The 13681-nt window shown below is 36.7% G+C and overlaps 1 long non-coding RNA gene across 11 annotated transcripts in view; it reads left to right on the top strand.

Annotated features, from left to right (window-relative positions):
- Window positions 1–13681, top strand: part of LOC148132397 (uncharacterized) — a 105047-nt gene that overhangs the window by 3970 nt on the left and 87396 nt on the right. For 3 of the 11 annotated variants that reach the window (XR_015747951.1, XR_015747949.1, XR_015747950.1), the window contains exon 3: window positions 8169–8233. The exons of the other annotated variants lie outside the window; for them this stretch is intronic. This is a non-coding gene — a long non-coding RNA (uncharacterized LOC148132397). The remainder of the gene's footprint in view (window positions 1–8168; window positions 8234–13681) is intronic. 11 annotated transcript variants of the gene reach the window in all.

The raw sequence follows: 13681 nt of genomic DNA, 5'->3' as shown, positions 1-13681 counted from the left end.
GGCATAAAACCTCCTTTCTAAAAATTACTTATAAGTTTTAACAAGGCAAATAAAACATTATTTTTTAAGGCAAAGTTCCACATTATCACATTTCCATTTAAGCACATATATATCTTTTCCAAATTTCTCATTATTTCTCCCTTCACTTTTATTCAATTATATTTCTTTCTATCAAGGTTTTATCAATTCTCAATCAAATATAAACATACAGCATAGTTCCAAATTATCACATTTCCATTTAAACACCTATATATCTTTTCCGAATTTCTCATTGTTTCTCCCTTCACTTTTATTCAATTATATTTCTTTTTATCAAGGTTTTATTAATTCTCAATCAAACATAAACACCCAAAATACAAAACATAAAACAAGACATAAAAACATAAAACCTCCTTAATTTTCATTTGTACATGTCTTTTCCAAATTTCTCATTATTTCTCCCTTTAGTTTTATTCCTCCAAGGTTTTATTAATTCTCAATCAAACATAGCTAACCAAAACACAAAACATAAAACTTCTTTTGAAAAGTGGCTTAGCCCCGGGTTACATCTTTTTTTACAGACCTAAATCAAATTCATGCTCACCTTATATACCACTCTTATCTTATTTACCATTCTATATTTTCTATATAACTTCTCCCTTCTTTTCACTCTCTTAATTATATTTTGTTTATTTCATCTTATTTTAAAATCATTATACTTGTATCTTTTGTCCGTTCTTTTCCAATTATCTATTTATCTCTTCTCTTTAACAGAAAATTTCCCCTGTAATCACTTTTAAAGTGTGACGCCTTTCTATCTTTCCCCTAAATTAACACTTAAAATAATACATAATTTCCATTCTGATTCTGCTTAGTACATTCTACATGTTGCATTTTAAAATAAAAGAATAATAAATTTATAATATAGTTAAATATATAATTTCCATTCTAATTCTAATTCTACTTAATACATTATTTTAAAATAAGAAAATGAAATAGTAAATTTATAATAACATTAAGACAATAACAAATTAAACTATAACTAAACATTAATCATTTTACACGTTCTCTTTAATATTTTATTGAATATTGAGATCTATCATTATTAAACATTTTAATATTTTAATATTTTGTTAAATCTTATAATATTCCAGTGGACTATTTCAAATGCAAATACTACAATACTATCTTATGTACTCTTGCAGAATCTTTCTTTAATTATACTCTATCCTTTATCTCTGAAAAAAATCTGCTTTTTTTGTATCTTGTTTCAGGCCTTTGTGGCTTTTTTCCCCTTTTCCCCTCACTTTCTTCTCCAGTCTGGTCTTTTTGCCCCCCTCTCCTAACCTCCACCTTTTTAACTTCCCCTCTCTGTTGTATTTCTCTTTTCTGTTGCTTTCTAACATTGTACCTTTTTTCACCTTATTTTTCTTTTTCTTGGTTGTTTTATTACATCTTAAATTCTCATTTTTCCTTCCTCTCTTCCTATTTTCTTTCTTAATTGAACTTTTTTGTCCATTAAAAATGGCTTCTTCTTCTTCTTCTTCTTCTTCTTCTTCTTCTTCTTCTTCTTCTTCTTCTTCTTCTTCTTCTTCTTCTTCTTCTTCTTCTTCTTCTTCTTCTTCTTCCTTCTCCTTCTCCTTCTCCTTCTCCTTCTCCTTCTCCTTCTCCTTCTCCTTCTCCTTCTCCTTCTCCTTCTCCTTCTTCCTCATGTATTTGCTGATATGTAGAAACCGCGATTTCTAAAAAGTGGAAGACAGCTCCCAAAGAATCCTTGCCTTCTTGTTCTCTTTCCTTTAATTTTTCATATTCCATTTTTAATTCATCCACAGATAGTGCCATTGTAAATTTTTAAGAACAACCCAGATGTTTTTAATCTTAAAGTAATTTCCAAGTGTCAAAGCTATCAAACAATCCAAACAGACACAAAATATTTCCTCTTCTTCTCTTTGCAGTTTTTCCTCCTGGGGCAAAATCCCAAAATATATTTTAAAGCCGTATTACAGTTAGTTGCTGGTCTTATAATCTTCAAGGCGTCTCCTCCAACAAATTTTTAAAGATTTTTTTAGTCCTCTCCTTCCCACTTATAACAAAGAGCTTATTTTTACCTTAAAGAAGCAGGTTTTTCAGTGCTCATTTGCTTTCTCGGTAAGGAAGGGGAGTGAACTTTCCTTTCAGCACTTTCGCCGTTTTAACAACTTCTTTTGGAAACAAATGTATCAATCCAAAAGTCAGGTTTCCAGGGTGTTTAAAACTATCTTAATGTCCCGGTTCAGCCAAGAAAACTTCTTCTGATTCTTCCTCCTGCACAAATCTTATCTGGTTGAAGATTCCTTTGTGGTTGCCATTTCTGACAGCCGCTCCACCGCCTCAGGAAAAAGGAGTCTAGCCGGCTGGGGAAAGGGGTTGCAATATCCCCAGACCCCTGCCCGGATCTCCTCTATCTTCTGCTGCCCCTCTGGGGTAGCGACAACCCCCAAATCCAGTTGGATCGGGGGTACCTCAGCAGCGAGCGCAGCAGGCACCCGCAGAAATGCGGATCCCTGCCGCCACCGAAGCCTTGCAACCGGAAGTCCCGTATTCCTTAATTTCTAAATAACACATATATAGGCTGTCCTCAACTTACAACAGTTCATTTAGTGACTTGTCAAAGATACAATGGCACTGAAAAGTGACTTATGACCGTTTTTCACACTTACAACCATTGCAGCATCCCCATGTGATCAAAATTCAGATTCTTGGCAACTGACTCATATTTATGACAGTTGCAGTGTCCAGGGTCATGTGCTCACCTTTTGCGTCCTTCTGACAAGCAAAGTCAATGGGGAAGCTGAATTCACTTAATAACCATGTTACTAATTTAACAACTGCAGTGATTCACTTAACAACTGTGGCAAGAAAGGTTGTAAAATGAGGCAAAACTCACTGAACAAATGTCTCATTTAAGAACAGAAATTTTGGGCTCAGTTGTGGCTGTAAGTCTAGGACTAACGGTATGTCCCTGAATTAGGAGTTTAGAGAAGCTGAGAACAATCAGCATTTTTAAAGAAATTGTTTGCAAAATGCTTTGCTGCACATGGAATTATTCATACATGTTTCTTTCATCCCATTATTTTGCCATAGCGAGACTTCGGATCTTTCAACTTGCTTTTTCTACCCTCCGGGTAGCAAGCACCATGCCTTTCCTCTCTTTCTTTAAAGTTAAGGTTTTCGTGCTAAGATGGCCGCGCATTCACATGCTGCAGCTCAGTGCTCTTCGACTTGGTGTTTTTATGGATGTTTTTGTGTGGATTATCTTGTATTGTGAATACCTCCTGCGGGGTGAACATACTCTACAGCAATTGTGAGCTTGTGAAGATCGGACTACAAAGCAAACAAGAGATAACAGCTAAGTTTGTTTGGAAACATAACATACCATCAGAGATTGCAAGGCTCCCTGGCTCTCCGTGGATTGTGGCTCCGTTGAGAGAGGGTGAGAAGGAAGAGAAGACAAAGGGAGAGGGGAAGAAAAGAGGCTGCAGGGCTGGTGTTTTATACAGGCTGCAAAAACAAATGAAGCGGCTACCGCTCCCAAGTCTCTTTCTGACTAATGCCAGATCCGTGGTAAACAAGATGGATGATTTAAGGTTACAGGTCTCTTCAAGTAAGTTCGTGAAAAGCTGTTGTGTGTTGTTAATCACCGAAACCTGGTTGAACCCCACTATTCCGGACATTGTTATTGAGATGGACGGTTTTTTATTACATCGTCTGGACAGAGACAGAAATGTGGGGAAGTGCAGAGGAGGTGGAGTGTGTATGTTTGTTAAAGAGACTTGGTGTACAAACTCAGAGGTTATAACACGTCACTGCTCTTTGGAGCTGGAATATCTGTCTGTTAGATGCAGACCCTTCTATCTTCCACGGGAATTCAGCATTGTTATTATTCTTGCTGTTTACATTCCGCCGGATGCAAATGTAGATTTGGCTCTGGGCTTCCTGGGTGATGAAATTGGCAACTTGCAAAGCAAATTTCCAGATGCTGTATACATTATTGCAGGAGATTTTAATCATGTGGATCTTCGTGTGGTCCTCCCTAAATTCTATCAACATATAAGGTGTGCCACTAGGGGGTCGAACACCTTGGATAAGGTCTCACACGAATATTGCAAATGGATACAGGGTATTACAATTACCACATCTGGGCCAGTCGGATCACTTGTCCCTGCTTTTAGCCCGGAGTATATTCCTCTGAGAAAACAGGCAGGGTCGGTAGTCAAGACGGTGAAAAGCTGGCCAGAGGGAGCAATGGAGCAGCTAAAGGACTGCTTCTCGAACAGACAAACTGGGAAGTTTTTGATCATCCTGATCTCGACAATCACACGGCTGCGGTGTTAGGGTATATGGCACACTGTATTGATACTGTCACGGTGGATAAACGAATCCGGGTTTATCCTAATCAAAAACCTTGGATGACCGGAAGGTTAGACGCTTGTTGTACGCAAGAAATAAGGCTTTTAAGTCTGGGAATGATCTAGATTATAGTGCTGCAAGAACGAACTTGAGAAGAGGCATTAAGCAAGCTAAGGCCGAATATAAGAGGAGAATTGAAGATTGCTTTCAGTAATAACATGAGGCAGGTTTGGCAGGGGGTTCAACAACTAACGAACTATAAAGCAAAAAGGTCTCTTCGGATGGTAGTGCGGCGGTGGTTGAGGAGCTGAACAACTTTTTTGCTCGATTTGAGATCCATCAAACTGAAACTGTCCCTTTGCCATCATCTACTCAGCAGAGCCTCCCCTTCATTGTGAATGAGCAGGATGTGAGGCAGAAAATGAAGGCGGTTAATTCCAGAAAGTCAGCTGGGCCTGACTTAATTCCTGGTCGGGTGGTAAAAGACTGTGCTGATCAGTTAGCTGGGGTATGGACCGAAATTTTTAATCGATCCTTGACACAATGTGTGGTTCCTGTTTGTCTCAAGGCTTCCACCATCGTTCCACTGCCTAAAAAGTTGCCCACAAATGGTCCGAGCGACTATAGGCGGTGGCACTAACTTCCATCTTAATGAAGTGCTTTGAGCAGCTAGTTCGAAATTATATTATCTCCTGCCTTCCCAATTCCTTTGATGGGCTTCAGTTTGCTTACAAAGAAAATAGATCAACCGAGGATGCAATTATTACTGTGCTTCACATGGCCTTATCCCATTTGGAAACACCGAGGGAATTATGTAAGAATGTTGTTCGCAGATTTTAGTTCTGCTTTCAATACCATCATACCGCACAGATTAATAGCCAAGCTCAAAGATCTAGATTTTCCAGATTCTATTTGTTTATGGATATTGGACTTTTTAACAAATCGTCCACAAAGAGTTAAACTGAATGATTATATTTCTACTGTCAAGACACTTAGCATTGGCACTCCACAAGGTTGTGTCCTTAGTCCACTACTGTTCTCCATCTATTCATCTGATTGCACAAATAAACATCCCAACAATAGGATAATGAAATTTGCAGACGATACTACGCTTGTAGGACTTATTTCTGGGGATGATGAGTCTGCATATCGGGATGAGGTATTACAGCTATCCGCTGGTGCAAAAATAATAATCTTCTATTTAATATTAAGAAGACCAAGGAGGTTATAGTGGACTATAGGAAAAAAGAGCAGACATTCAGCCACTGTATATAGAGGGAGTTCGTGTGGAACAGGTGGTTGAATGTAAGTTTCTCGGGACCATCATTACAAATAACCTGACCTGGAGTGCAAACACCGCTGCTTTAATTAAGAAGGCACAACAACGGTTGTATTTACTAAGGATTCTTAGGAAACAACAACTGGCTGAGAGTCTACTGACTACCTTCTATCGGAGTTCAATTGAGAGTATATTATCCTACTGTCTCTGTGTATGGTTCTCGAGCTGCACAGTGGCAGAGAAAAAGGCAATTCAGAGGGTGATCAAGACGGCCCAAAACATCATTGGCTGCTCACTCCCCTCTTTGGAAGAACTGTATAGGAATAGACGTAAGAGGAAGATACTTAATATATTGAATGACTCCTCTCATCCAGGACATCAGCTCTTTGAACTATTACCATCGAGAAGGAGATTTAGGGTATTAAGAACAAGGACGACCAGATTTAAGAACAGTTTTTATCCAAGTGCAGTTTTGAGTTTGAATGCAGGGTCATAAGATTTTTGTGGAATTAAATGGCTGAGAGTAATGGGGTATTTACATTTTTAAATTGCATAGAGATGATTGTATGGTTGGTTGTGTTTAGTTTAATTTTTTTTCTTTTTAGTGGTGTTTGTCCAGTTTTTTACTTTGTGGAAGAGCACCTCATTTCGTTGCACCCGCTTGCGAGTGTAATGACAAATAAATTCTTATGTCTTATGTCTTATGTCTTAGTTCACAATTCTGAGGGCACTGAATTTATATGGTATCTTGAATACTTGTACAATAGTAATTCTTAGCAGTGACAGCTTCAATGGGGTGGAATAGACCGCCTCCAGACGCATGCATGGCATCTTCTCTGGCTTTCTTAAAGATTTTCAATATGATTTTGTTCGAGTAAGCTTTTAGAAAGTGGCTTCATTGGATTATTTTGATTAGTATGATTAGATTGCTTATGACTATTATTAAGTGTTGTATCTTATGATTCTTGACGAATGTATCCTTTCTTTTATGTACACTGAGAGCATTTGCACCAAGACAAATTCCTTGTGTCTCCAATCACACTTGGCCAATAAAGAATTCTGTTCTATTCTGTTCTATTCTATTCTATTCTATTCTATTCTATTCTATTCTATTCTATTCTATTCTATTTTTTGTCCCTTTGGGTTTAATGACAAAGTCAGGCTACCCTTTTTAAAATTCTCTTTCTGTTTCTTTCCTTATTCTGAAGCAGCTGGACACCCTGATTTTTGTTGAATCATGCTGGAATTTTCTTTGGGATAGTTTTATGATTCTTGGGAGCCAGAAACACATAATATAAATACATAGTCACTTTACTCATACAGCCCAACTCTAAATAAACAATGTTTGCATAATCATAAAAATACAGTAGCCAGATAATATATTTTGAAGGAAAAAAGAAAAACAAACAAGAGAAAAATGATGGTGGAAGGAAAAATGAATGGAAGATGAACAGCACTAAAGATTTTAGGATTATGACCCACACAATGCAATATATCTTTAAATTAAATGTATGCATTTAACTGTATTAGTTTTTAAATGATTTAATATAGATTTCAGACTTAATGTAGACCAAAGAGATAATTAGTTGGAATTAACACTGGATAAGGCCCTTTCTGGGTGAAAAAAGAAATATTTCCAGTGTTGTAGCTATAAAACCTACCAAAATCCTCAATTTTCCTGTATAGTTCTTGGAAAGGAAATAGCTAATCTTTTCAGAAGGCTCAGGAAAAATCCTTCTAGAAACCCTGGAGAGAGAGAGAAGATTACTCTGCTAAACTTTTCTCTCACTCAAAATGAATGTTTCATCCCGAAAAGTATGCAAAATATATGATTTTTATTCCAGCAGATGGCAAAGCCTTATTCCCAAGAAGTAACCAGCTGCTTAAATAATTGCTCATCAATCTAGAAAAAAACAAAACAATCAATACCATGAGCAAGAAAAGATGAGTTTAAAAAAAAAGAAGTGAGGAAGATAGTAAAAAAAATGGTTCCCAACTTTCTTTGGTACAAATACAGATTTAAAAAAAAAAAAAAAATACATCAAACTCTTACTTTAAGGTTAACATTTGTTTACATTATTCCTATTGCCCCATATAATCCTAATCATTCAATCCCAAAATCAGTGTTTCATTTCTTTCAGTTTCTTGAAAAATGTCCATGGTTGCTTAACTGAGATAGAAGTTCCATTTAGGACAAAGGAAGCCAATTGTAGAAATTATATAGGATTGTAGCAGCAGGTTGCAGGATTGTGTGAAATCATTTCTCTGGAAATACATACCCTGAGTTTCGATTAAAAATGTATTGAGATGTAATTAATAATTAGTTATGCTAAAATCAAGACTTTATCCAGTTTGTTCGTTCGTTTTGGTTTTCAAGATCAAAACCATGCTGTGACAGGGCAAAAAACCCTTTAATATATTATTATCTGAATAATAATGTTTTCTCCTCTACTAGCTGTGTCAGTGCTTGTTTTTCTTCTAATTCCTGTGTTTGTTTCCTTCTGTCATGTGGATAAGCCAGGTGGTTGTCCTCAACCAGCCAGAAATGACATGAGAAACGAGATATCAAATAGCAATGTAATCGGGGTGAGTTTGATTGACACTATTTTTGATGGAAAGGTGGGATATAAACTCTAAGCAAACAAACCGGTAAATAAGGTTAGGTAATAATGGGGACAGTGCTTCCTGGAACTGGATTTGGCTACAGTGGTCATTCTGTGACCAAATAGGTGTGATTCAGGTTGAAAAGAAAACTTCCTGAATAGGCAACACAACACTAAAGTAGCAGGAACTTGTTGAGGATGACAACAACAGCAACAAGGGCAACACTTTAAATTCTCACCTTGCAAATACTGATTATTCACCCCAAATCACAATGCCAAGTTTATTTTTTGATTATAAACTGATGCCACTGAAATTAAATATATATAGCAAAATGTTAAAATTGTTCCTACACTCAAGTGCTTCTTTTGACACACCTTCACAACTGATTTTAGCAAGCCTCAAGTACAGTTGTCAAAATGCACAGAAATAGACCAATTGCTGTCAGATGCATTTCAAATAGTCTGTTGTCAAATATAAAATTAAGTATATTTTTATGACACATGCCAATGTTAAGTAGTTGGCAATCAGGACTTCCAACAATATTTTATGCTTAACACAATCTGTTCTCTTGAAAACCCTTAAAAACTTTGGGAGGATGAGCTGGGCTATGAACTGAAAGAAAAACATTGCAAAACATTGGAAGTTCAATTGGTTAGATCAGTGGCTCATGTTTAGACATAACATCCTTGACATCCTATTGTCTGTTGGCCAACATTCCAGAATCTCAAGGTTGTTAAAGGTATACACACACACACACACACACACACACACACACACACACACCTGTGGGCTAGATAAAAAGAGAAAAATATTGATTTTGAGCTACATTAATATTATTTCTTGAATTGTAAATATATCTGAATTGGTTCAAATAATCAACAGAGAGCCAACAACTAAAGATTGTGTAGCCACTGAATGTTTAGCAATATCATGATACTGAATAATATTATATAGACAATCCTCAAATTAAAGCCATTCATTAAGTTACTGTTTAAAGTTACAATGTCCCTGAAAAAAGTGACTTATGACTGTTCTTCACACTTATGATCATTGCAACATCTCCATGGTCATGTGATCAAAGTTCAGCTGCTTGCAACTGGTTCATATTTATGACAGTTGTGGTATCCTAGGGTCATATGATCACCTTTTTGGACCTCCTGACTAAGCAAAGTCAGTGGGGAAGCCAGATTCACTTAACAATTGGGTTACTAACTTAACAACTGCAGTGATTCACAACTGTGACAAGAAGAGTTGTAAAATGGGGCAAAGCTTACCTAACAACTGTCTCACTTAGCAACAGAAATTTTGGGCTCAACTGTGATCATAAGTCAACCACAATTGACTTCTATCAGCCATCTCTGACAGACTTCACCATTTAAAGCCAGACTGGTCATCAAAACCATAGTTTGCCATTTATTTATTTGCAATTTATTTATATTATTTGCCATGGCAAATAAAAGTTTTATATCCTGATACAAAAGGGCAAGTAGATTTCTAGTCCTGAGCATCTGTGTTCTGATTTGTTCTTAGATGCTTAGGATCTTTTTGCCATCTGCACTGAGTAAGAAATTTCAGTGTAGAATCATTTTATAGCATGGATCTATAAATTGGACGTCTTTGTTCTCCATATCCAAACACAACATTGTAATTTCTTTATTGCCAGAGAAACTCAAAGCAATAAGGTCATGTTACCCCAGTTAAGTTCATGTCCCTATTTCCAAGGGGCAATTCAACATTGTTTAGGCTGTTTTTATTGCTTGCTTCATCTGATGCAAGTGGTGGACAGATGGTTGGTTCAGACAGATGAAAAGAACCACATGTTTTTGCAATGCACAATTCCTTGTTTCATAAGGTAAAGAGAGAACCTTCAGCATTGGCGAATCTTTAAAATAGATTAAAATTTCAGAAATGGCAAAAGTCGCTGTAACCCAGAGTATATGGGCTCCCCAGTTGATAGATGAATGCCACCTTATAATAATGCAAAGCGTTTAAAAGAATGCTGCACCAAGCACATTGACAAAATTAAGTACTTCCTTAATGCTTTTCCAGGTCATTCTGGGCACATGCCTGTACCAACAAAATATCTTATGAGATTTTCAAACATACAGTAGAGAGGCAATATAGGACAGCATTCAAAGCACTTTCCATGAGTCTTCCAGACCATGCTTTTGGTGGGATGGGGTGAGGTAGGGTGTATTTGCTTGTTTATGCCAATTTGATTAGCAAAATACCTCTTGAACATTTTAGTAGAAATCCAGGATTGTGGAGTTAATTTTTTAAAGGATGTCCAAATGTTCTTCCAGCTCTCCATAATAATCTTCACCATTTTCATAGCTGTCAGTATTTGAAAGATTGTTAACATTCCATCTTACCTCAGCACTATATTTTTAAGATATACCTCCAGAAATAGAGCAGCATTCATAATTATCTGCCTCATGCTATTACATAATTCTAATGAGAATGGAAGATGCAGCAGGAACTGTGATGGCTCTGAAATGCAGGAATTTGGTAGGCAAGCCATTTGATAAAATGTTGGATCTTACAAAAATAACCTTCCAGGTTCCTGTCAACTTTTTTGGAAACTTTCAGAACCTAGCACTGTTCAAAATCACCTTAGAAATATGCCACAGAACTGACAATATTTATTATTCCTTATTCTTGAATATCGAGTCATAATTGGTGTCTAAATCTTCCTTATATCATTAATTTGTCATGAAAGTGATGTTGAGAAACCACCATAAAAACCATTGCAATTTCTTTGAAAGCTTTCATAACATTCATGTGGCTTCTTATCTGATGCTCCAATCTAAAGTTTTATTGCTGGCAAACAAATGTGCCACATAATATATATTGCAAATAGCTTAGAATCATATTGTGAGCATTATCCTTTGTCAGGATGCAAGTAGACACTCACATTGCTGAAGATCAAAATCCTCTCCCCATAAAATGTACATGTGGTGTTCCTGATAACACTATGAAAGTCATTGTTTTTGTTGTTCTTTTCAATTTCCCAACTTAGCTTGTAGCCTAGATACTTCTTGGTGGTTTTCCAATCAGGTGCTAACCAGTAGGGACCACAAGTGGTTAGGTTTTGTTGTCTAGCTAGGACTGTAAAGAGGAACATGTCATTTAAATATTTCCAAAAGGCTGCAGAAAGGTCCATTGTCGCCAGTGTTTTACTAATATTGAAGAACATGGAAAAAAGGTTCCTTGTTGACATGCTGGGGGAATCTTGAACCCATTATTTCCTAATATCTCTTACATTCCCTGAGAATTGAAGGAGAGCACATGAACATAGGAATGTTTGTGTGTATCTTCAGGTCAGTGTTGACTCTTGACAACTGCCTGGTCAAGTCCCTGCAGTTGTCTTGGTAAGATTTGAGAAGTGAATTGCCACTGACTCTTAACACTGAGAAGATGTAACTGGCCCAAGTTCGGTCAATTGGCTTTCTTCTTAAACAGGACTAGAACTCACAGTATCCTGGTTTCTAGCCTGGGGCCTTAACCACTACACCACATGGGGGAAGAAATAAATGAATAAAGGGGGCAATGAAATACACCTCCATCCTAGCTTGTTCAGCTGATGCAAATGAAACAAATTAATTTGAGAAATCAATACCTCAGCTTCTATTGCTTGCTCTGCTTCCCTAACAGGTTGTTTTGCTGGGTCAAAGAGAGGGCGTCCACCCTTGTGTTCTTCATGCCTTTTGTATGAAAGGAATTTAGAAATAACCAGAAAATCATCTGACTCAATAAAACCTAAAATATAAAGGTCACCGAGTCCCCATAGGGAGGGAGTAACTTATAGCAAATGTTTACTTCTCCTTGCACTGAGCCCTCCTTGTTCAGTGTCAACCAGGTTACAGCAGAAATGCCATAGAAAACCAAAGGCAGAGATGTTCACCAGCCTGGCCACTCCCCAGCTCTTCTGTCCTCCCAATAAACCCTTTGAACTGTTGTGGACAATTTACAAAGATAATAAATTATATAGTTCAACAGACAGAAGCATTTTTCCCTTCTTTATACAGAAGCAATTTGGGACCCAGTTGTTAACCAAAGTAGGCACGAGATCTAAAGGTGATAATTGTGGGCGTAGTTTCTTTTCATTTTCTCTTCTCCCAGAACAATAAAACCATAAGAACTGAGTTACGCAAATATGTAAGTGAGGTTATGAGTAGAATACAAATTCCCTGTACATATATGGAGGATATTAGTGCCAATGTCTCTGGTTATGAAAGGGTGAATGGATGCAGACTGAAAAGGGAGGCAAGATATGTAAAATTGTAAGCACAGTCAAGGTTTCACTTAGCAACTGCTTTTCTTTACTGAGTTGACAGTCCTAAGTGTGGTTGCTAAATAAGGACTACTTGTAGTAAATTTCTCGATTGAGTGGAAATATTCCTCCCATAGAGATCACATTCCAAGATTTCCAAAAAGTCGAATCTAGAATAAGTTGGCTTATTTATCTGTTAATTTATTTATTTGTACATCACTTTAATCACAAAGTGACTCTAGGTGACTGAATGTAGTTTGTATTAAAACCAAAACCAAACTCAGCTGTAACTTAAGTTCAACTAAATATTGCTAATTCCCTTTTTTTTTTTAATCTACCCCTCATCTCCACTTTCTAAAAAGAGCTTTGTATATAACTAATTTTCATGTTGATAACTTAGGACTGAAATCAAATCAGTCATGAAACCAGATTAATGGATCAAGATAAGCATGTTTCATCTCACTGGTAAGCACAAGATGAATTGGATAAGGCAGATGTTGTGTGCGTTTTATACCTTTAATTCCATTTTAAAATATTGGGGCGTCTACCACTTGAACAGCATACCAGCAGAGATGCACACAGCCCTGTTCCTCCTTGGCCTGGAGTAAGGGTGTCTATGGAGTCCGTGACATTTAAAAAAAAAATGTTAGTTATGCAGATAGTCATGCTTCTTTAAACTCTGCATTCTTTAAAGTAGTATAAACTGCCCAGAACATTTCTTGGAGTTGTGCCCTTGAACTAGAGATGATCTCTAACTCTATCTCTATCTCTATCTCTATCTCTATCTCTCTATCTCTATATCTCTATCTCTTTATCTCTTTATCTGTATCTGTATCTGTATCTCTATCTGTATCTGTATCTCTATCTCTATCTCTATCTCTATCTCTCTATCTCTATCTCTCTATCTCTCTATCTCTTTATCTCTATCTCTCTATCTCTATCTCTATCTCTCTATCTCTCTATCTCTCTATCTCTCTATCTCTTTATCTGTATCTCTATCTCTCTATCTCTATCTCTATCTCTATCTCTATCTATCTATCATCTATCTATCTATCTATCTATCTATCTATCTATCTATCTATCTATCTATCTATCTATCTATCTATCTATCTATCTAGAGATATGAGGGAATGGATAGAGATAGACAGATGATAGAT

This window comes from Notechis scutatus, chromosome 2 (genome assembly GCF_049901735.1).
Source record: "Notechis scutatus isolate UNSWTSFEM ecotype Mainland chromosome 2, rNotScu1.2, whole genome shotgun sequence".
NCBI classification, from domain to species: Eukaryota; Metazoa; Chordata; class Lepidosauria; order Squamata; family Elapidae; genus Notechis; species Notechis scutatus.
Note: the sequence above shows the minus strand (reverse complement) of the source record. Positions and strands in the feature narration are given on the sequence as shown.